Below are 25,394 nucleotides of genomic sequence, written 5' to 3'. Positions count from 1 at the left end.
TGGACCAACCAATGACAAATAGTTAAAATTTAAAATACATACAGAAAATTTCATGATAATTCTGTCCATGATTCTGTGTTAAGCTTTAAACTACTAAAAGAACAATAAGCCTTTTTCCTAATTTCTGCAGCACAAGTATGAACAAAAGTGAACAAGGAATTAACACTCAAGCACTGCATGCAGTAAGCTTTGCATGCAGCAAGTTTCAGGTTCATTCCCTGACATCATGTGTTATAAGTATCTGAGACAGGAAAGTTCAAAATGATCTGCTTGAGGTCTGGGAGAGCTACTGCCAGTCAGTTAGACAATACTGGTCTAGATGATTCAACAGCATGACTCAGTAGAAGGCAGCTTTGTATGTTCAGGGAAGATGGAAAATGATTTTGCTAAAACTGGTATTTTCAATATGACAGTCTAAATTTTTGATGAGCTGAAATTAATATGAATCTGCTTTTTAGATAAATTTACAGATATGAAACTTATTTAGTAAATGCTTCAATATGTGACCATTTCACCTTAATCCACCTCATCCTGGTTAGTCACAACATGACACATCATTGAAAAGATAAATATTCACACTAGAATACCATATCCAATTTGTCTTGACTGTTTAAAAGGCTGTGTGAATCCCACCCACCCACACACACACACTATGACTCAAAACAGACGTGACAAAATACCTAGGTTCAGCTCGTGTTCTCTTACCTCAAGGTTTGTCAGGAAGTGTAGGCGTCCTTGCAGCTTAAAGTTTAGCATTTACAGAGCAGCAGGGAGGGAAGTGCAGGTGTCCTTGCAGCTTAAAGTTTAGCATTTACAGTGCAGGCGTCCTTGCAGCTTAAAGTTTAGCATTTACAGAGCAGCAGGGAGGGAAGTGCAGGCGTGGGGCACCTTTCCTCCTGCTCTCAAGGTGCATCGCGGCATTTTACCTTCCCCTCACCTGGCCAGGCCCTGCAGAGCGACGCCTGGCTGCATCAGGAGACTTTAAGCTGCAAGGACGCCCACACTTCCCTCCCTGCTGCTCTGTAAATGCAAAACTTTAAGCTGCAAGGACACCTGCACTTCCCTCCCTGCTGCTCTGTAAATGCTAAACTTTAAGCTTCAAGGACGCCTACACTTCCCGACAAACCTTGAAGTAAGAGAACACGAGTTGAATCTAGGTATTTCGTCTCGTTTGTTTCGGCTCTATGCCGGTACTGATCAAACAAAATGGCAGGTTCACACAAATTAAATATATTCTCATCACAGAAATTCAGATGCTATTGACTCTTTGGTTATTTCAGATAGATCATATAATTCAGTTCTGCAAGTTTCCCTGTTCGTTTACTAGTTGATGCCAATTTTCTCACAGCATAGTCCTAAGCAGAGTTACATCCTTCTAAGTCCACTGAAATGCTTAGGATTGCACTGTTGTGGTCCAACTCTTGGAACAAAATAACAATATGAAGTCCATGAATGACTTGGCTAAATACTGACAATAAAATAACAAAAGGACAGGTAATCAAACAAAAAACTCAATTAAGGAGTAAATTATATTAGTACAATTACAAATTTCAGTCCTTTGTAACATACAATCAAATCAAAGATACACATCAAATATATATGGGGATAAATGGTATATAAGGGATAAACCCAAGTTCCCTTTTGTAAAAGCAGTGCATTCAAGGAACATCAGCTATACTTATATAACCAGAAACATTTAATGGAATTAGCTTATTTAAATATTTATGATATAAGCAGTTGCATTAATTAAACGAACTATACGAATCCCAATGTTTGATCTCACTTTGTGTTCAATAATACCAAATCTGAATACTAGATTGGCTCTAGAGGCCTCTTCTGAACACAAAAGAATCTTTCATTCACATGTTGAGAAAACTCAGGTAATGGGCAGGATCCAAAAGTGCTGATTCCCCCTCCCACTGCCTGCCCCCAAATGGCACCTAAACCTTGGAAGCAGGATGACAGGGAGCAACAATGGGAGGGAGGATTCACATTTCATTCCACAAGTGGAGCAGAGCTCACAAATCTCTGAGATTTATCCATAGGTATATCATACTCATTTAATTATTAATGAGTATGTCTCACATAAAAATCAGTATCCAAGAACAGAAGTCTATATAAAATTTAACACATGGTTGTAATTTTGCTTATAAGTTTTCAAAGCATTATTTAAATATGAATATTGGTACAAATCCCCCCCATGGGTCAGTAATGACTCGGTACCTGCACAGGGGACTACCTTTACCTTTACCTAAATAACAGAGTACCACGCCTAATGTAGTGGTACTACAGAGCTCAGATAGATCTGTATCATGCCTGCCCAAAAAACACACATACAATAATATAAGTACTAATATTAAATATATCATTACAACTTTTAAAATTACCAAAGTACCTCTGTGCATGTAGAGTTGTCTCTCCTCTCTACTAGTGACCCTTAGACAGCCCTTGTGTACCTGAAGTGAGGGGAAGGGCTGCTCTCTGCACATTAGTTCAAGTAAGAAAGAGAGGATCAGCTATCCATAGAGTAAAACCACTATTATTCCACTGTGGCCAGCTTGCTGTTTTCCTGGGTGGCTACCATGGTGGCAGTAGTGTTAATTTCTCCATGGCTTGCTTGTTGTCTTTCTGGTTGCTGTGTGAGTGCTGGGATGGGAGTACAGAAACTGCTAAGAAGAGAGGGTGTTGGAGAGGATGGGCCTTACTCCCTTCTTGGCATAAGGTCCACAGCTCAGAGAGTCTCACAGTTTACCTGCCTCGAGTCCCTCTGGTAGCAGATGTTTCAAAGTGCAAATTAATAATAACATTTGATTTATGTACCGCTCTTCAGGACAACAACACCCATTCACAGCAGTTTACAAAGAGTGTTATTATTATCCTCACAACAATCACCCTGTGAGATGGGTGGGGCTGAGAGAGCTCTAAGAAGCTGTGACTGACCCAAGAACACACAGCGGGCTTCAAGTGGAGATGTTGAGCTCAGGGCTAGGGATGCCAAGGTGGCTCACCGGTTGGTCAGGCAGTCCCACAGAGGGCAGGTAAACAACAGTCTGAAAGCTAAGTCGAGGTCAAGAGCCAAGAGATCAGCACAACAGAGGAGTGGGCAAGCGAGAGTCCAAACGCCAAGCTGAAGTCAGGAGTTGAGAAGTTAGTCCAACAGAGGGGCAGGCAAGCGAGAGTCAGGGAAGAAGCTGAGGTCAGAATCCAAGAGTTCAATTCAGGGGAGGGCAAAGTACAAGGCAAGATCACAAGCTTCCAGGCACAGAGCTGCTAGTCACAGGGAATGACGAACAAAGTAGCTCCCACACTGAGCTCTCCTCAGCATCTTCCTTTGATGCTCAGGTCTCAGTAAGAGAGCCAGGGGCAGGTATTTCCTCTTTGCCTGATTACGGTGCCTCGCTCTCTGAGATCAGCACCATCCGACACTGTAAACGTGTGCTCCTCCGCCTTTCCCACACAGCCGCCCTTATCCGGTTCCTCCACCTTGCAGCCAGCTTGGGAGGCTCAAATTTCCTGGGTGCCAGTTCTTCCTCCTCTCTGTGCACACCCTCATCTCCAATAGCTTCTCCAGAGGACCCTGGCTGTGCTGCCTGTTGCTCTATCAAAGGCTCCTCTGGGGCTGTGTCCAGCTCTGCTGCTGCTTCTGCTGGCTCCTCCAGCCCCTCATCTTCTGAGGAGGACTCGCCGGCGGGTGGTAAGGAGCCAGGCCGAGGCTGGTCCATGATAGGAATCAAACCCAGTTCTCAAGATTAGAACCCTGCTGCTCTACACCAAACTGCCAACCTCAAGCCCTACTGGGCCTTGTCCATTTTCCTGGAATATGGGATGGGTACCACACTGGAAAACAATGTTCAGAAGAGCCACAGGCCCATAGCTACAGCTGTACCCCACCAAAAATTTGTCATGTCCCATCAAAAAATCTGTCAATGAGCATTAAAGTGTAATTTTTCTGTTAAAAGGGAAAGGAAAAATGTTGGTGAAGAAAAGTGTGACTCCTGTAATAAATCTCTCAAGTATAAATGATCTCTGTAAATGATTAGAACAGAATTAGTAGTTAGTTGGAAAGCCCTGACTTTAAAAAACCTGTAGTAGGAAAGGGATGGGTAGTAAAAAGAAAAAGAGAGGGGAAAGATAGTGTTCTACAATAGTCCTGAATACCTCTTATTGCTGAGGAAATTATTTTTGACAGGATAGGAGACAAATAATAAGGGGATAAGGCCCAGAAGCAAATGAACACAAGACTTCTCTTGTTAATATATACTACCCACGGAAATCTGTATTCATTGGGGGAGTGATGTTTGCTCTGAAGATGGAAAGGTGTTGGGAAGGGATTCCTCACCTGTAGAAACTGTTGCCTGACCTGACACATGTTGACTTGCATATTATTTATCTACTTTATTTTCAGCTCACCTTTTTCACTGAGATTCAAGGCACAGGATCAGACATCTCATAAGCAATGCAAAGGCACTAGGATTACAGGGGTTTGAAACAATGCAGAAATGTTTAGACATGATATGTTAAATAGTGCAGGAATTTGTATTACAAAGGTAGAAAGTGATGCAGAAAGAGTAGGATAATACAGAAAACAGATAATATATAACATACAGTGATATAATCCACAGTTATGTTCCTCATATAAAAGCACATTTCTGAACCATTCGGTTATAGTATGGCACTTACTACCTTTATAGAAATGCTTTTCTGAACAATTCTGCTTTGTACAGTTTGCAAAATGACAGAAGAATGGGAACCTTCCTGACCTTCTCAGATAGGCCGTTCTTCAAGGGGGCCACACTATAAAATGCATCTGTTCAGGGAGCTGTTGATCTTACCCATTTGCAAGGTGGCACCTTTAAAAGACTTGAGTTAGTGATTTAGTTCTGTGCCCAATTTGTCAATCATTTAAACATACTGGGTGTCTCACTTGCCATCAATTTAAAAATTTTGGTATTATCTTGTCAAAAAATGGATAAGTTTGTAAATAGAACTGGACATCAAGAATTGCTTGATTTCAAGTACAGAACTGCAATAGAGTTTACTGAGAAGTGAAGCAATTTGTCCTCCAGACCTACGTCCAGAAAACCCTTCAAGACCTTGGCTTCTAAATTCTGTAAACTGTGTAAAACAGAGTTGCTTGGAAGGGAATTTTTATAAAGGTAATGGGGCAATAGAGAACTGACTGTATGCCACTATGTATGCTATATACTATCTATCTATTGTATGTACTATCATGCTCTTAATGCATTGTTTTCTGTTTTTTCCATTACATTTTCTGCATAGCTTGACATTTTAATTTTTATTTTACTTAAGTTATTTATAGTCTGCCTTTCTCACTGAGACTCAAGGTAGATCACACATTGTAAACTGATATGATCATTGGCTGGGACATTCAATAAAAGATGCAATAGGTTAATGACTGCAAAAATCTGAAAACAAGCAGAAATCCTATAAAGAGCTGAAACAAAACACAAACTGCCATGCCATATTAAATGACGTGCAAGCTATCCAGTAGATGCATACTTACAGCAATAGACAGTACATAGTAATATAGTCTACAATCCCTATCCCTTTACCAACACATCTTTCTGAACCATTTCTTTACAGCATAGTCCTATTACCTATGCCAAAAAATCCTCTTGAATAATTTAGTTTTGCATAGTTTGTGAAAAGCCAGGAGAGTGGAAGCTTTCTTGACTTCTTCAGGCAGACCATTCCATAAGACGGAATCTGAGCTCTTCAGGTAGGCCGTACCATATGTGGAATCTGATACTTTTTTCACTTTTCTAATTTTTGTAATCTTAGTCCTATTGCATTGTTATACAAGTTAATAGACTTATGCAAGTTAATAGATCTTTCATGCTATTTGAATACAATGTTTTACACCATATAATCTCAGTGAGAAAGGGAGACTATAAAGAAAGGAAATAAATAATGATGGGCTGCCCACCATGGACTCAGTCTACCCACCCCCACCAAAAACTTTCTAGCTGAGTGATACACCACTTGATTTATTTAATTATATAGAATAAGCATGGCAGTTCTGTATAGACACATGATGGGCTGCCCCCCCCCCCCCGCATTGTGCTCATCTGCCCACCTAACAAAAAATTTCTGCCTACAGGCTTGGTCACAGGTGGTATGTTAACCTCCTGAGCCACTGAGTATCAACATTCTGATTAACTAAGTATAGAACTTATATCACAACTAACATTAAAATATAGTTTTTAAAACTCTGGTAATCTAGAAAAATTAATTTCTTGAACAGATGATTTTCTATTTTTACAAAACCTGGATGGATGGGTGAAGCAGAGCAGACTGAAGTTGAACCCTATGAAGACGGAGGTCCTGTACCTGGGACGTGGGGGGATAGATATGGGGATTCAGCTCCCGGCCTTTGAAGGGGCACCACTTGTACCTGTTTCATCGGTCAGGAGCCTTGGTGTGACGCTGGACTCCTCTTTGTCAATGGAGGCCCAGGTCAAGGCAGCTGCCAGAACTGCCTTTTTCCATCTTCAGCAGGCCAGGCATGTTGCCCCCTCTCTCTCAACCCATGACCTAACAACAGTGATCCATGCAATGGTCACCTCCAGATTAGATTACTGTAACTCGCTCTACGCAAGGCTTCCCTTGGGCCTGACCCGGAAACTGCAGTGGGTCCAAAATGCTGCTGCTCATGTCCTGACAGGAATTTCATTCAGGGCACGTGTGACTCCAACTCTGCAGCAGCTGCACTGGCTCCCTGTGGAGTTCCAGATCAGGTTCAAGGTTCTGACCTATAAAGCCCTAAACGGACTGGGACCAGCATACCTGAGGGACTGTCTCTCCCCATATGTACCTCGGAGAGCTCTTAGATCTGCAAGTAAACACCTACTGGTGATCCCTGGCCCCAGGGAAGCTCGGCTGGCCTCAACCAGGGCCAGGGCATGTTCTGTCCTGGCTCCAACCTGGTGGAACTCTCTGTCGGTAGACACTCGGGCCCACCAAGATCTTTTATCTTTTCGGTGGGCCTGTAAGACAGAGATGTTCTGCCAGGCATATGGCTGAAGCCAGCACTGGATCCATCTAATTAGCCTCCCTGCTGGTCTCCTGTCAGTGGGGGGGAGCATATGGTCCATCTGCCTCCCCATGCTTAAAGAGTTAGAGGTTCACCAACCCGTACCTCCACCCTATTCTTCCCTTGTGTATGGTGGGCAGGGAAAGGGGGAAGAGTCTCCCATTTGGAATGTGGATATACATGAGATGCTATTTTATGGGTTTTACTTATTGTATCTTATTTACGATTGTGACCCGCCCTGAGCCTGCTTGCAGGGAGGGCAGGCTAAAAATCCAATAAATAAATAAATATAAATAAATATTATATGCTCAAGTTTCCCAGGCTATTTCCACTGATTTACTAATCAATCTATTCTAAATCACTAGGTCCATTACTCCTACCCATTCCTTTCCCGTGACACTGTCTCTCTATTAATCATTTTTTTAATTTCAGTACTAATGATAAAGACCTAAAGAAATCAATATGGATTAAATCACCAGCACACAAACACTTACAATGGAGCCGTAGCGTTAATTTCAATGTAGCTATGATCAGAATAAATACTGTGGATTTGTACCCTAGTTAACAAGGAAATTCCTTGTAGGACGAAATGGACAGTAAGATTGTTACTGACATCTACAAGCCATTTAATATATATTGTAGAATATTACCTCTTAGCCAAAGAATTAGGTATGTTGGTTAAATCATTCTCTGTAAAGTATCCACTGAAATTAACAGTGCAGTCATAAACAGAATTACATTGATTTAAATCGATGGATTTAGAAGGGTGTGACTCCAATTAAGATTTCATTGTGCTTTTTGTAGCTGTAGCTCCCCCTTAAGAAGCCTGTGACCATATTGTCTTGGACAATATTCCTGTTGATTATGTTCTTCATATTATACCAGGCTACTACTAGGAATTATGTGATATTTGCATTCTTCCTCATGAGCTCTTATGTATACAAATAAATTGATATAAGAGAATAGCTAAATTAGGCTCAATGGGTCAGCTCCCATGCCTAAAGTGATGCATATATTTATATCGTTTGTGAAACCGTAGCCTTTTTTCTTATTCAAAACTATAATTACAGCAAAGGAATGATGAGCCAAGTTAATTCCTGGTGTAACTCCACTGATTTAAAGGGGATTAAATGACACATGAAAGTCTTGAAGATATTCACTTTTTCTGTGCAATTATGACAGCTAGAAAATTAGGTTTTTCACCTTTTATGGCAAGTTGCTCATTACAGAAGACAACACACGGAAAGACTTCTCCTTTCATTCCCTGAAAATCAATGCAAAACATCGCTCTCCTTTATGCAGCCACACATTTTAATTGTAGAACTAATAGAATATTTATGCTGAGTGACCACATGAGTGTGAAATGTTAGAGGGTTTTTCTTAGAAAACCAGCTGTTTTCATATATTATACTATTCTTCTTCAGTCAAAGGAGATAAAAGAAAGATAAGCCTGCTGAGAATTGACTGTCTTTAAACAGGAGAAGCAGTCAATCTTTCTTTTAGTACATCTCAATTACCAATACGGCTTTGCATCTTAAATCAAACTTACATAAAAAGTGTGTATGTTTTTTGTCCACATGCCAGAAAAAGAGACATTGGATTACAGAGAAAATCTGGGCTAGAAATTAAGAAACAAGAAGCAGATTCTGACAATCCAGGAGGATCAATAAAAGTACTCGTTGTGTGGCAAGAAGCAGGCAATAACACAGGAGGGAAAAACCAAACGCCAGGGGAGATTCTCAAAGAAACCCACAGAATTCATTTTGTCTGGGAATGAGGAAGAGACAGATAGTCTGGCAGAGAGTCCTTCGTATCTGGAAGAAAACTTCTCTGATAAGTCACTGGCAGCAGAATAAGGACCCCTGCGAATTCACAACAGTATTCCCTTTGGAATCCTTGCCTTAACTTGTTGTACATTCACGAGCAGAAAGTATGACTAGTACAGATGGTAGTCAATATCTCTAAGATATAAGAATTCAGGTGAACAAACATAGAAGTCAGAAGAGAAAAGGGCTATATAAAAAAATGACCTTACCTTCCCAGAATAGTTGACTGACAGAACTTCTTTAGAACCCCAGTCAGAATGAAGAGACAGACACAGGCTTGGCATTAAAGTGCCGTTTATTAAAATGACCATTAACATAAACAAGGCAAGGGCCAACTAAGCGGTACAGGTCAAGCCACGGGATCAACTCCGGACCACTGCCTTGACCTGCCTGGGTAAGCCCCAAAGCCCCAGGTGTAGGCCATCCCTTGAATGGCTGCAACCCGGCCAGCCAGGCAAAGGATCTCCCCATCAAGCACCTAATGCCCCACCCGTCTAGCATGAAGGAAGGCCTTGTATTTGGGGATCCCTAGCAGGCGTCTGCCTGTGCAATGGTAGCCGCCATAAGCATACCACACTGATGGCAGACCCTGTTCCCCACCCATGGGGAAGTGCCACTGGGTGCTCACTGGCCCGCACCCTATACCCAAAACTCTCCTGCCATTAGTGCAAGGTAGGCGAAAAACCTCTTCTCCCGAAGCCAATCAGGGCAAAGAGGGAAAAAATTCCTACCTGGCTCTGTCACAGCAGCTGGCTAATCCTGCACTAAAACAGGGTGAGGTGGATGGGCAGAGCGCATGAGGAAACTGACACTGGGGAAGCGGAGCCGCCTGCAAATGGCTCTTGGCTCCACCCCCGGCCAAAGCCCCAGATGCCTGGGAAGGGAGCCTGTCAGCTTCCTCCGAGCGGGGCTGCAAAGCCGGCTCCCAGCCTAAGCAGCTTTGCCGAAAGCTGAATTACTAGTAGTACCAGGGAAAGCTGATCAGGTAAAACGAGAGGTCTGAAACATTAGGTACCACCATGAATGCTTATAATCACAGGCATTAGTAGAAACAGATTTAAAAAGCAACAGAAGTATAAGGGAGCATAGATGAAAGAAGGTTTTTACACTTCTTTAAAAGCATCAACATGAAACATCAAATTACAAGCCTATAAAATTGTGAATTGATGATACTGTACACCCCAGGAAAATGGCACTAATAACATCAGCAAAATCTCCGTTATGCCGGAGGGGATATGGAGAACTAGGCTCCTATGCCCATTGCCGGTTGAAATGTAACCTCATCAAAAAATTCTAGAAAGAAGTTCTCAAATGTTTAATGCAAATAACAAGCTATATCATTCCAATTAAACCTGAAATAATTTTCTTAGATCATTCGGGTAAAATTAAAATTCCACAAATCAGACAGGACCTCATAAGAACCCTGTTAGTGGCTGCTAAAACAACAATAGCAGCAAAATGGACATCACAAAAAACACCTACATTAATAAACTAGCATAATAAAGTATGGGAACATTTCATAGTTGAAAAAGTAATAGATGGCCTTACTAAAGCTGAGGTCTACCCCAAACCAACTGACTTCACCATTTTTTGAATTCATCACCACCAATGAGGTTCAACAAGAAACACAAATATATCATTCATTCATTTATTAAAATATACAGACTATTAAATAACACTACTCAAGACAACAAGTTTTTATCAAAGTCTCCCTAACCAAGTTCAACACAGTACAGCACAGAAATTTACCTCTCAAAAAGCTCTCGAAGAAACTAAAACCACAAAAAAATTCTTATTGTAAATGTTAGACTTGATGTTAAAAAAATTGTTATATTTGTTATATATGTTGTTTAAAAAATGAAAAAGTTAAAAAAAGAAAATACCAAAAAAAAGCATCAACACGCTCATTTTTCTCCCAAGAATATTTGACAACTTTGAAGCTGGAATATATTTTTTAAAAAACAAACAAATAAAAAGCCTAGTATATTCTGGTGGAAAACAAGCACAAAAATTGGTTTAACTCCAAAGGATAAAGTTATGAGCAAATGAATAAAAGGTTTATAATGGAACTCTGGAATGTAAACGACAGCATTTGCTATTGCCAAGGCTAATGAATATATATTCACTAGTATAGCACTTTGGTACCCTTCTGGATGAACAATGCTAGATAAAATGCAATATGTGTGTCTCGAGGGTTACTGAGCTGTCTTGTTGAACTACTACTTCTGAGCAGTGGCATATGGCCAATAGTGATATTAAACCATTAAGAGCTTGTTATTCCCTTGACATTGTTTTGAATCATAGTGCTGTGGAGTTCTCTGCATATGGAAAACCTGTGGGGAGAAACTCTGGTCATGATACTCTGAGCCCTCTAGCTCTGCAGATTGAACAACCTAAGCAGCATAGCAGCTATATCATTCAAAGGTTAAGCCTCTTCAGGTCATGCATTTTTCAAAGAACCAGAGTCCACTACAGGATCTAACCCAGTGAAACTTAGTATTCTTGTGTTATTTTGGCACATGAATGCTGCTGAATGCTACTTTTTGTACTACTGAGCAATGCAAGAAGCCCCAGGCAATACTGGAGAAGCCCACACTACATTTATTTTCCATGTCAGCACTACACTAGTTCCCAGAAGGCTGGTGTTTTTTATGGAAAGGATCTACAGCACAGGCTCCTACCAGGCATCCCAGCACTTCTCCCATCTGCAGTATGCAGTATTAATACAGCAAGCTACTTTACACTGGAAGAATAACTGAGATAATGACTTCAAGCTGAGATCTGAACACACTTCCCAACTCAAATTCTAAGCCATTATGCTCCACCAGCCATTTTGTACATAGATGAGCAATTCTGTCTCTTCATCATGTTCAAACTCATATTCCTGAAAAACTGAGACAGTAATCCTAATCAGGTTACTTGGAATGCTACTCAGGTCTGTTAAGTGGGACCTAATTCCAGAAAAATGATATTAGAATGGCACTGTTAATGTGTGAACAGGCATCATGGTTTTAGCTGGTAGCAATTTTCTCAACAAAACAGACTGACATTTTTCCAGCTGTCACATTCAGAGGAATGAATCCATAACTGGTTGGTTCATACAAGAGTTTTTGCAAAATAAGCCATACGTACAACTAGTAAAAAAATTACGTGTAGAAATAAAGTTCAGTGCTGTAACTAGTCTTCTGGAATAGCATAACATTGTAAATGTTATTTTTATAACTAGTAACATATTACCCAGCAAACATTTTTTCTGTTGAAAATCATTACATAAACAAAGTATTTCAGGCACAGAAGGCACCAGTGTTACCCAGTGTGTACTGTTGTTGGCACTAATACAGGAAACTTCCAAAGGGGGGCGGGATGTGAGGGAAATTAATAGAAACTTTGTTCAGACTACCAGTTTACTTCATTACACTAAGAAACCATATTAAATACTAGAATTTCCACCCATGCATAGAAGAGGGAAAATATTAGGAAGAGTCAATTTATCAAGAATTCACTAGACATTTCTGCAGTTAAATGATAGCATCTACCCAGCAACTTCCTATCTTCACAAGTTGTTGATGACAGCTGAATTAAACCAGCTTATCAGTTCTGCTTTCCACTGCTATTCAGAAAGGTGCGAGAGAAAGACCTCCGAAAATGCCAACAGCTTTACTACAATATTCAAAGTAGACTAGGTGTGGTGGTCACATCACCGATATGCTACATGCATCAACATCTAGCAGTTTTGATACATCGCCTGAAATGCTATTAGTTCATGTTAGAAAATACACCATGAGGGCTGACAGTGACACCACTGAGAAGAACAGCCCTGCCAGAGAAATTCTGCAGTAAGATGAGATAGTGCAATAAGCAATAAAATCCAATTTGAAAGTCATACCCTTCGTACTGATAGCACGTGAATCCTGAAATGATGTGCATCTATCAGACAAAAGTTTAGGTCTTTCAATGTACCTCTACAAAGTATTTGCATCATCTCAAATCACAGCATTTAGCACAATAAAATTCTAGCCTCTGGCCAATGTATTAATCCTTGACATTAAATGTCAAGGATTAATACATTTAATGGATACTTTATAATGCATAAAACTTGTCCCTAGAAAAAATATTTTCATGATCACTACTACTCCAAAATAATCAAGTTCTGTGGACTTAGAAAGTGTAACTTGGCTTAGGATGGAATTAAAAGTTTATGTGGAGTCCCACATGTTTTAAAACTTATGGTCAAAAATTAATAGAAATATATACTTAACCAAGACCATTTAATGCTGTCTTAGCTTCCTCTGAGATGTTTACAGTCTTACAGCATTTACTGTTATCATGATGTTAATCATGATTCTATCACCCTTTTCATGATAACGGATTCATTTATGTCCAATTTTACAAATATCTCATAAAATTCTATCATGTTGACAATGATCAACTTTTATCAGATAAAATTACTGGCACTTAGTAGGCCAGTGGTTGGCCACTGTATGATACAGGATGATAGTCTAGATGGACCACTGGTCTAATCCAGCAGGGCTCTTCTTATGTTCATCTTATCAATTTAAACAATTTACCTTTTTAAAAGTACTCTTCTAAAAGTATTCTAGGCTCAATAATACTATTGCTTGTTTGACCTAAATTTCTTGAAGTATTCTGTGAAAAATAAGGTTTCATCAACACTTCTTAGGTACAATCTAGGATATAATTGTATGCTTACATAACAAAGAAATAATGTTTTAAAAATTTAACTATAGCACCCATTGATGTATTTCCTGTTACCTGCTTGTTGCCACATTTCCTGATTCCTTCCATACATCTTCCACCTTCCTTTTCAGGTTGCATTCTACTGTTTGACCTCTTTTATCCTATTCACACACCATCCTTCTCCCCACTTTCTTTTGTCATTTTTCATGTGCTTTTTTCTTTGCCTCTTTTCCTCTCTTAAATATCTCTGTACAAAATGTGATAAGAGGGTGTCAGTAGGGTTGCCAACAACCTATCATTGGCAAAAATGAAGTAGGGGGAACCTTCACTATGCAAAGTGAAATATGGGTAGAGCCAGAAGAGATGAGGAAAGAAAAGATATTGACGAATTTATACTCCCTAGTCTCAGCCCAGAAATCCACCCCACCCCCACCCTCTTAGCACCTGCCATATCTAGAATACCTTCAAACATCCCAAATAAAATCCACTGTACACAGCCTAGCAGACTAATGGATCCTAATATACAGCCCTTCAGTTTGTTGACCATTGGCCAGTTGATCGCAGCCTTGCGAAACCAGCCCATGACTTTCACAGCTGCTTCTGCCAGCTTAGATTGTGATATATAAAGCTGAATTTCATCTACATACTAGTAACAACCCACTCCAAACCTCCTGATGATCTGACCAATGGTTTTACATACAGGTTAAAGAGCACTGGGGATAAAATAGAGCCGTAGGACAGCCCAGACTTCAGATCTCAAATAGCTGATTCTGCCTTTCCTATAGAAATGATTTGCTTCCTGCCAGCAAGTAATTAATGAAATCAATAGAGGACTGTCCCTTTTACCCTAAACACTGACGGAAACAATCAAACCACCAAAGCATTACGGTCAACCTATCAAATGCTGCTGATAGGTCCAGCAACATCTGCAGTGATGGATTACCCTTATAGCCAATAGTGCTGTTTCAGTCCTCCAAACCAGTCTACAGTCCCAGTTCCAGTCTACAGTCAGATTGAAATGGGTCAGTAGCAGCTGTCTCATCCAGAAATGCCTGCAGTTGCTCTGCCACAACCTGCTCAACCATCTTGCCTCATCCCTCTTATCTAAAGATGATTTCTCAATGTCTAATGGCTTCTTTCAGTTGTGAAGAACACTATCTTTTGAATGAATCCCAAATCAATGAATCAGTCAGGTAATAAAGGGATGGCTGACAATGCTATGTCCTATACCAAGCATGAAAGCAGTCCTAGTTTAATTGTATTCTGTTAATTTATACTAACTGCCTTCTGAATTGAAGGGCAGGATAGAAATAAAATATTTAAATAAAAATTAAGGACATGCTCTAGTTCAAATAAAGTGCAGGTGCTGCTGTGGAACACTACCTGGATGCAGGAAGAATGGTGTGACAGCTAATTACTTCCAGCAACACATGGACTTTAATGTCATTCAATGAAATCACCAAAAGTGTCCTGAAATCCCTTTTTCTAGGTAAAAGGATGGTGTGCACCTCTCTCTGATAGACAGGTCAGAGGAATTCCATAAACTCTTTTCTTCTTTGGAAAAATGAGTTCAACTCACCTAACTTTGTCCTCATTATCAGAAAATGTTAGTAATACAAACAAACCTTGTTCTGCAGGCTCAGAAAGGTAACCCTTGTCTTCATACTATAGCAAAGACGTTCTCTTCCAGCCCAATAACCAGCAAAAACATATTTTTTTTCCAAGTAAGAACTTTGGCAGCTAATAACTTTGGAACAGATATATGTGATAAAACTGCTGGCTGCTACAGAGCACAAATTACTCTGTCACAGAGAAATCATTCAGTCCCAACAGCAGGTTCAGGCAGTAAATGTGAAGCAGATTCAATGTGCTGTGAAGTCAACTATACTTTGCACAATTTTGTACTAAGCAAAAATACTTCATTAGACTAGTGGTGTGTGGTCCGGCATTCCTATACCAGTCAATTAGCTGGATTTATGCCAATCTGGCAAAATCCAGCTACATATGCTGGTTCAAAATAGAGGATCCCAGATCAGGAAGCTGGATACTAATGGGCAGGATTATACTGAGTTTATTCAGTTTAATCTGGCAAATGCTGGTGCAGATTGGCTTATTTTTATTTCCAGGCATGGGGTGGGGGTGGGTGGGGAGAGACATGCTCTCACAGTTCCCCATGCTCCTAGCTGGCTCCTCTCTCAATCTCACTGCCTGCTGCCTCTTGTCCCCTGCCAGTTTCGTGCCATGGAGCTTGCCTCTGCAGTCTTTTGAGCCATTGTTCTCATTTGCTGCTGCTGCCTGTTTTTCTCTGCAAGGCAAGGGCCGTGGATTCCATACCATCCCACCTCCACCCCCACTTGAGCTCCAAAAGTGCCTTTCAAGTCACCACTGGCCACCTTTTAAACTCCACAGCCTGTCCGGCGAACACCCTTTGCTTCAGTTCGGGTTCTACGGTATGACATTGGTTCCCTTGCTACAGTTTGATTCTGTTGTGCTTTGTTGGTTCAGCTTGCATTGGAGTGGGACTTGCACTGGGACTGGCTTTTGGCCAGGGGTTGCTTTTGCTTAAGGCTTCTTTTTGCCTGGAAAGTCTTGGAAGTATTTTCCCCATAAGACACAACCAAGCATGTCTAGAAGCACCTTGTTCAGGAGCCCATAGATTTGGACCTCTGAGTCCAATCTTCTTGAAACTTGGGGAGGGTCTTTTAGTAGACAGGAAGGAGTAGGTTCCCTGGAAATTTGGTGGAGTTTGCTTGAAAAATGCCCCCCACCAGTCTCCTGGATACTTTTCCCCATAGGGAATAATGACTGGATAAATTTGGGATTCTTTAATCCTACCAAAACAGATTAGAGAATCCAACCTTGATTTCAAATATACTGAATTTTTATGGTATCTCTGATTCCCAGATCAAGATTAAGAGGCATTTTTTTCAATGCACACCCCTACATTAGACTCTTTTCCTACTTGTACTGTTCATGAGAACATGTTCCCTACTTTCCAAACCTGGAAAAAAGTAAAGAGAATAGAGTCCAAGATTTTAATGGGCATGCCTGATAGACATAATGTACTGTGTCCCCGGATAATCTTAGAAATTCATGACTATCTAATGAGAGTATCAGAGTGTACTCAACAGGAACAAATGCATGTGGGTTTACAAAACTACATCCAGATGTGCCCACTCTCATATTCTGCCTTTTCAGATAGGTTATATGCTTTTTGCATCTTTAAAGATGATACTAAGCCAAGGTTGAAAAATGCACTGCATTAAAGTCATTATCTTCCTCAAGCATATTCTTCTATGCTGCCCTACATAATGTGGCAGTATCACTAACAGAAGCAATTTCCCAGATGCCCAAGATGTCTACATGAAATACAATGGTTGATAATGTAGCCAGTGGAGCCAAGACATGTGCATACAGAAAGCATTCTACTTCCTGTAATGACTCCCTTCCAATTAGCAGTACAGATTTTATACTAATTGCCTTTAAATTTAGTATACACAGTACACCTCTCTTGCTATCATATGGTGTACAAAATGGAAGAGGCGTGCATTTTTAAAATCAGATGAGGGGGAAATAATAGATAAACTACTCCATAAACTGATTTCTTATTAAAATGGAAACTTCTTTCTTCATCATCAAGCAAACACACTGGGCAAGTTAGAAACAACAGCATTCACTGAAGACAGCAAAGCACTGCAACACTGCAAATTCCAGTGAAGTGACAGTGACTCTGCCTTCTATAGCGCACACTATTCGCTTTCTTTTTTGCTTAAAAAAAATAGCTACAAACCTATGACAGTACCTGAGGGTTTTGACATGGAAGATTAACATGCTCAAATACACAAATATATTAAAATTAACAAAGTTGATAACATTAGCAATAGAACACTATAATGTTACTTAAAACATCCTGAAGCAGATAACGAAACATTATGATGTAACTTTATAAAAAAATGAAAGTAAAACATTCTTATAGAAAGTTCAAAATTCTAGAAGATTGGAAGGTGTGATATTATACTACTAATGCAAAATTACTAACAATGCCAGTCCAAGCAGAGTTACATCCTTCTAAAACCATTGTGTAATGGGATGGCACTTAGGATGGCACTGTAAAAATTCCATTATTTCAGCTTAAACATTAAACAGTAAATCTTACACATATTTACTTGGGAGCAAATTCTCAAATCAATACAATTTACTTATGAGGAAACATAGCTACATTCAGACTGTAAAGCTGCATACCTGCATACAGCTACAGGTGAGTAAGAATCACTAATGTCAATGTGACTTACCTGTGTAACTTTGGGGAAAATAGAAAGAAAATCTATTGATTCACCACAACTTTTTCAAAACTGTTTCTTATGAGTTCCAACACTAAATACTAAACATATTTTAGAATCCAGTTTGAAAGTTAACATGTTATCATTGAAATCCTGAGCAGCCTAAGCCCTGGAGTAACTCTGCTTAGGATTTCACTGGATTTAATTTTATTTATGTAAATCTCACCTCATGTTTATCATAGCAGCATTGTTCTAGAAAAAAGACATTTGCAGATAATTACAATAACTTTTAACATGATCAAAATACATTGATATGGAACAGAAAAAGAGCTTCAGAGAGGTTACAGCAGTGTAACAGCCACAAACTCACAAAAACTAAACTACCATTTTTTGTAGAGTTCAATTCTTCTTCCTCAGCCATATTCCTGGTTCCTTGTAACTCGAGCAAGATATAACTACAAGAAGCTTTTCAGGGAGAACAGTTTGCACAGCGAGCTTATGTCCACAAAATACTATTTAAACAGGTTTAAAAATAAAGCTAAATGAATGGCATAAGCTCATCCAATAAGAATGAAACTACCCATGGAGGCAGGATTTTCTGCTAATAGAAAAATGATGTCACACATACTCCTGAAACAGTTGGTGCTATAAATGTCATACAAGTAGGAATCACTACCATGAAAAAACCACCTCTCTTTCAAAAAGAAGTAGACACACATACACAACAGTCTGTTCGGCAACAACAGTGACTGATAAATGAAATGAAATTTAAACTGCTGCAAATACTCTTGCAATCAACCACATGTTTATGTGTGTGAGTTTTCCCACCACTCTAAATAGAATGTTCTTTGCACATACAGATTACTTGCATTGCATTTATGAATTGCATTCATTAATACAACTAGCATTTCACATGAAAGAGAGAAAAGGAAAATGTGTCCATCAATGGCATAGCAGGTGTAGAAATATTTTTAATGATATAATAATTATGATGGATTTTTACCACAATTACATTTAAGAAAATGAAAAGGCAATGGCAAAGTTTTTAAACTTTATGAAGTTCTTGAAAACACCATAAATGGTGTTGCATCATTTTTTCTCTCAGCATCTCTGATGGCTGATTTGTTTGGCATCTATGTTACAAATGCATCCTAATTTATATCTTAGTACAGTTTTGCTTCTACTCTGCTTAACCAGATAACTAGCAACAAGCAATCCAACACTGGAGTTGTAGATAGGAAAGCAAACCCAACAATATGATAAAACCAGGTCTGCCAAGAATGCCACCAACTGAAATGCCATCGTGGAACCTCTTAACATAGCTTTCAGTCTTTCTGTTTCCTCGTCAATCAATATTCACTTTCTGCCTTCTCCCTTCTGCTTTGCTACTGCACCTATCCACAACCTCTGAAAGTACTAGCTGAGAGTAACTGGGCCCTCCTTTTGCAAGGCCGGATCAAGGGGGGCAGTGGGGTTACCCTTCCCCCGGCACCGCCAAAGAGGGGGCGGCAAGCTGGCCGCCTCGGAACATGGCGTGCTATGGAGCTGGTGGCGGCTGCACGGGCGGCTGAATTGAGAGCTGGAAGGCCACCACACCATTCGCCTGCCCCACTGACCAGGTGGCTGGCAGCAGCACAGGGTGCCCCCTGGAAGAGTGCTGCCCATGCTACCTACCGCTGGAGGGAAGGGAGCACGCAGCAAGCCAGCCGCCCCATCACTGGGGAAGGGGAACGGCGTGGGTGGCCTTCCAGCCCTCCACTCAGCCACCTGCATGGCCACCGCCAGCTCCACCAGGCGCCGTGTTCCAGGGCATCATGAAAGCGACGTCATCATGCAGTGCCATGAGTGAGCAAGCGAACCGCAGGGCTTGGGTTGACCCAGGCATGGGCAACCCTAGATCCAGCACTGTCCTTTTGTCTTCTCTGTTTGGTTCATTGCCTTTTCCAAACTTTGGCCACCACTACGTAGATTTCTGCATTTTGTTTTCCTCCTTTTTTTTTGCCCTAACAATAACCTGTGAGATTGGTCACTATAATTGCCTCTGTACAGCTGAAGAAGTGATTTGCTCAAAAACACAAGATAAACCTATGGCGAAATAAGTTATAACTTGATGCCATTCTATGCACAGTAGGATCATGCATGAATCCATGGGGGTGAAGATAGATAGTAGTAGATGTCTTCAGGGGGAGATAGATAGTAGTAGATATTCTGGCCGCTACCAGCAGCCAACCAGTAAATCTTCTTAGGATTGTGCTGCACAGCAACACAGCAATCAACAATTTAAAAAACAGGACAAAACATACTGAAGAATGAACTGCAAACACTTTAAAATAACCATTCTTTCTCTGTCATACCATCCCTCTGCTTCATAACGGCAATCCAGAAAGTCAGAAATAACCTTCAGTAATTTGTATTAGTTCTGTAGAAAGCATACCTGACAGTCTTCCACACTTTGGGATGTGAACCTTTCAGTGACAGATTTAAATCTACTTCAGTGTCTCACAGCACTTCACTATCCATCTCCATTTTAATACATACTAGTCTCCCATATATATGTTCTACACAATTGACAGAGGACAGAAAGCAAAAGAGAAATTCAAGGGGTTTATTTTCATAATCTTTGGCTTGGTAGCCACTGTGCATTTTTACTTTTAGCCGTGTGCTGAGATGGTTGGAGACCATGTTCATAATTCTGCATGGTGACTGAACAGCAGCCTTTTGTGCATGTAACACTGCCTTTTGTGCATCCACTTTACTAGTTAGCTCTTGCAGATGGAAGTCAGTATATGCCATAGTTACTTTGGCAGATGGGATCATGCAAATAGGTCAAACTGTAAAGAATCATCAGTAGTAAAATCACTGGATGAGGAAATAAAGAGTAACTGTCCTTTTCATTATTGTATGAAGTTATGTCAGGTATACCTAAGGCTTCAGATTCATAATGGGACAGGGCTCTAATTAATTTATATGCATATTTATACAAATGGGGACCCAAAGCAGCTTACGACATCATTCTCCCCTCCTCTATTTTGACCTCACAACAATCCTTCATCCCCACAAGAACCCTGTGAGGTAGGTTAAGAGTGACTGGCTCAAGGTCATGCAGCAGGTTTCTATATTAGAGTTGGAACTTGAACCAGAGTCTCCTTGATACTAGTTCAACTTGAACCACTATACCAACCTGATTTGTTGCAGTTTAGTGGGAGGACACAGCTAAAATTGTCAAAAGATAATGTTAAATCTTCCCAAGGAGGTTTAAGGATTCATTAAAACTAAGTATTAGGGGTGCGCAGTCCGCATTCTCATGAGAAGGCTGCAAGAGGGCATGAGAAGGCTGCAAGAGAGCCTGCAATCTCGCACTAAGAAAAGTTATAAACGTTAGTGACTACATGCAACCCACACATCAAGAGCAGCATTTCTCAGCAGGCCAGGAAGTTCATCAGCTTGAAAGATGAGTTTTCTCAGCAGGTGCAGACTAAGTGAATGGGAAAAGAATGAAATGGAAGATTTTATTCACTTACCGTGAAGCTTCCTTTCTCGATGGTCCATGATTGGGGCAGTCATAACCAATGGGTAGCTCCTCTCCTCCTCTTGTGCAAGGTCGGATGAACTTTGCGATCCTAGAAGGGGGAGGGGCTCCCCAGACTTGTCAGTTCTTTTTCAAGCCCCAAACTTCCACCTAGATTTCTCCAGTCACGCCATTCTTTGTTCCATACAACTAGAAAACTGATATATTAACTGCAAATAGCACAACGACAAACCTCTGAACCATACGTAACAAACTTTCTTTCCTCCCTCCCTCTCCCTCTCCCTCACCCTCTCCCTCTCTTTTATTTTTTTATTTATTTTAGCTATTACAGGGTGGGGTCTGGACTGCCCCACTCATGTACCATCGAGAAAGGAAGCTTCACGGTAAGTGAATAAAGTCTTCCATTCTCCAATGGTCCTGAGTGGGGCAGTCGTAACCAATGGGATACATCCCTAGCAGTGTACCTTTAGGCGGGTGTTCTAGATCCTATGCATTCAGAACTTGTTGCAGAACCCGTCTTCCAAAGGCTGCTTCCGCAGAGGCTAACTGGTCTATCCTATAATGTTTCGTGAAAGTATGGACAGACTTCCATGTTGCAGCTCTACATATTTTCTCCAATGATGGAAAAGATCTATATGCGGCTGATGTGGCCATTCCTATTAAGGAGTGGGCCGTGATCCCTGTAGGTGGTGTTACCCCTCTGGTCTTGTATGCTAAACTGATACATTCCCTAATCCACCTACTTATAGTGGCCAATGTTACTTTACCCCCTATAGAACTCTTCCTAAAGGAGACAAACATATTTTCCACCTTCCTCATCTGCTTGGTTCTCTCTATATAGAAGCTCAAGGCTCTTCTAACATCTAACCTGTGCCACTCCTTCTCTTTTTCATGTTTAGGAATAGGGTAGAAGGAAGGTAGAACTATATCTTCTTCCCTGTGAAAGAGAGTTAACTTTGGGTATAAAGGCAGGATCTAACCTTAGCACTACCCTGTCATTATGAAAAATGCATAATTCTCTGTTCACCGACAGAGCTCCAATTTCTGATACCCTTCTTGCAGAAGTCAGCCCCACCAAGAAGACTGTCTTGAGGGTCAGTTCTTTCAGGGGGCAAGTTGCCATTGGTTCAAATGGCTCTTTTGTGAGGGGAATGAGCACTAAATTCAAATTCCAAGTTGGAAACCTATGTACTTGAGGGGGGTTGACTAGCATGGTACCTCTCAGGAATCTCTTAATATGCGGATGCCTAGTAAGAGACGTGCATCTCTTTGACCCTCTAACTGCCGAGATTGCTGCCATCTGTCTCTTCAGGGTGCTAGTACTAAGTCCTGCATCTAGTCTGTCTTGTAGGAAAAGCAGTATTTGTTTAACAGATGCGGTCAGCGGATCTTTCCCTTTCTTTCTACACCAGCCTACGAACACTTGCCACATCTTATTGTAGCTTTTATTCATGGAGTCCTTCCTAGATGCTAGCATCGTGGAGATCACCCTATCTGGGTATCTCAGTTCTCTAAGTCGGTTGCACTCAACCTCCAGGCTGTTAATTTTAGAGTCTCTGGGCTTGGATATAACAACTTCCCTTGTGTCAGCAAGTCCCTCTTGGATGGAAGCCTCCATGGATCCGTGCTCGACAATCTTATCAGCTCCTGAAACCATGGTTTCCGTGGCCAAAAGGGGGCAATCATTACTATGTCCACCTTCTGTTCCACCACCTTCTGGATCACCCTGTTTATTATCTTTATTGGCAGGAAGGCATACATTAGCCCTCCGAGCCAGTCTTCACTCAGTGCATCCGTGCCTATTGCCTGTTGTTCTTTTTGTCTTGAAAAGAACCTTGGCAGTTGACTGTTCTGTGCGGTTGCAAAAAGATCGACCTCTGGGTGACCGAACTTCTGGCATATTTGAGCAAACACCTGTGTGTCCAGCCTCCATTCTGAATGGTTCATCCTGCTTCTGCTCAACCAGTCCGCCAGAGCGTTCTGTTGGCCTGCCACATGAATCACTCTTATAGATTCCAGATGTCTCTCTGCCCAAAGGAAAATATCCTCTGCTTCTTTGTTCAGAGTCTCGAACTTCCTTCCCCCTTGTCTGTTTACGTAAGCCTTTGCTGTTACGTTGTCTGTTTGGACCAGAACGTGGTTTCCCTGCAGACTGTCCCGGAATTTCCAAAGGCTGTATTTTATTGCCCTCGGTTCCAGGAAATTTATGCTGCATTCTTTTTCCTCCTGGGTCCATTCTCCTTGGGCTATGTTGTCTTTGATGTGAGCTCCCCAGCCTGTTAGACTCGCATCCATAGTCAGTATCATTCTCCTCAGTTCCCTGAGGGGAGATCCTAAGGTAAATCTGCTCGCCTCTGTCCACCAGTTTAGTTCTCTGGATAACATCTGCGGGATTCCTACTCTCTCGTCCCCCTTTTCCAATATAACCCTCTGGTATGGTCACAGAAATCGCTGTAATGGGCATGTGTAGAACCTGGACCATTGCAGTATGTCCTGGTAAGAGACCATCATCCCCTGTAGTTTTATCAGTGCAGTAATCTTCTGTTGCCTCTCCAGGGGGACACGAAAATTCTGTCCCTGATGGTATCCACCGTCACTCCCAGATGGACCATCCTCTGGGATGGAACGAGGAGGCTCTTCTGTCGGTTTATGACAAAGCCATGTTCCTCCAGGCATTCTATGGTCCTTGTCACTGCCTTCTGAGCCAGTTCCAGGGACAGGGCCATCAACAGGTTATCATCCAAATAGGGCCATAGGGCTATTCCTTGGACTCTCAGGACAGCTATTAGGGTGACCAGCACCTTGGTGAAAACTCTCAGTGATGACTTCAGGCTGAAGGGAAGTGCTCTGTACTGATAATGCCTCCCATCGTAGGCAAAGCGAAGGTATTTCCTGTGGGTTTTCCTTATAGTGATGTGTAGATAGGCCTTTGACAGATCTATGGAGGCCAAGAAGTCCCCTCGCTGAATGGCCTCCATGGTGGACCTCATGGTCTCCATCTTGAACTTTCTGTACCTTACGTGTGGAGATTCAACCACTTCAGATCCAGGATGGCCCTTACGTCCCTGTTCTTTGGGACAATGAAGAATATCAAGTATTCACCCTTGTTATGACCCTTACTTTTTGGGGGGTAGATTTTGCCTTTAATCTTTCCCTTATACCCTCTGAGTAGACTGCTGCCATCAGGAATATTATATTCCAAGATATTTTATTTAAATTTTCCCTTTATTAACATTCCCAAGTGTCAGGCTCCTTCGTGGCTCTATGTGGCCCTGAGGATAGGAATGGGATATAGCAATGACAACTACTCTGGGATATAACAAAAACAAAAAAACCCCTTATTTTTTTCAAGAAGCGTATTGGTTTCATAAAAGTAGTCCTCGGTTCTTAGTTACTTCATTTAAACTCATTCACACAGATCTCTTCTAAGGCTTCACACACAGTTAGCCTTTTTCTCTGACTCAATATTTCAAGTTACTCAGGCAGCACACAGCTAGCCTCTCATTTCCTGACTAAACATTTTTCACAGAAATGCTTAAACTGCTGAGGCAGCAACACAGCTTGCCTGCTATCTTCTGACTGAATATTTTTCACAGAAATGCTTAAACCTGCTCAGGCAGCACACAGCTAGCCTCTCTTTCCCTGACTGAATGTTCTTTCACAAACATCCTCAGTTCAGGTTTCCACACAGGTTATATTTCTCTCAGTAATACTTAAACATGCTCAGGCAACACACAGCTAGCCTCTCTTTCCCTGGCTAAATGTTCTTTTTTCACTCTCAGTCTCCAACTGCATTCACTCCGCCCACACTCTCAGTCATCAACCAATCATATCACTCACTCATCCCTCTCACCCCCACTCTTCACCTATCTCACACCAAGCATTTAAAGGCACATGCACCCATTTACTTAAAATCATTACAATCTTGTTTTCTGTGAAGGGTTGGCACTGGTTCTATTGCCCTTATCCTTAAAAGATGTTTGATGGCTTGCTTTATCTTGAGATGT

At 41.1% G+C, this 25,394-nt stretch overlaps 1 protein-coding gene across 1 annotated transcript in view; it reads right to left on the bottom strand.

Moving 5' to 3' along the window:
- SLC44A5 (solute carrier family 44 member 5) overlaps positions 1-25,394 on the bottom strand; it is a 322,515-nt gene that overhangs the window by 137,271 nt on the left and 159,850 nt on the right. The gene's annotated exons all lie outside the window — the stretch shown is intronic.

Source organism: Eublepharis macularius, chromosome 5 (genome assembly GCF_028583425.1).
Source record: "Eublepharis macularius isolate TG4126 chromosome 5, MPM_Emac_v1.0, whole genome shotgun sequence".
In the NCBI taxonomy this organism is placed as follows: domain Eukaryota; kingdom Metazoa; phylum Chordata; class Lepidosauria; order Squamata; family Eublepharidae; genus Eublepharis; species Eublepharis macularius.
The sequence above is the reverse complement of the archived record's forward strand: the minus strand, read 5'-3'. Positions and strand labels throughout refer to the sequence as shown.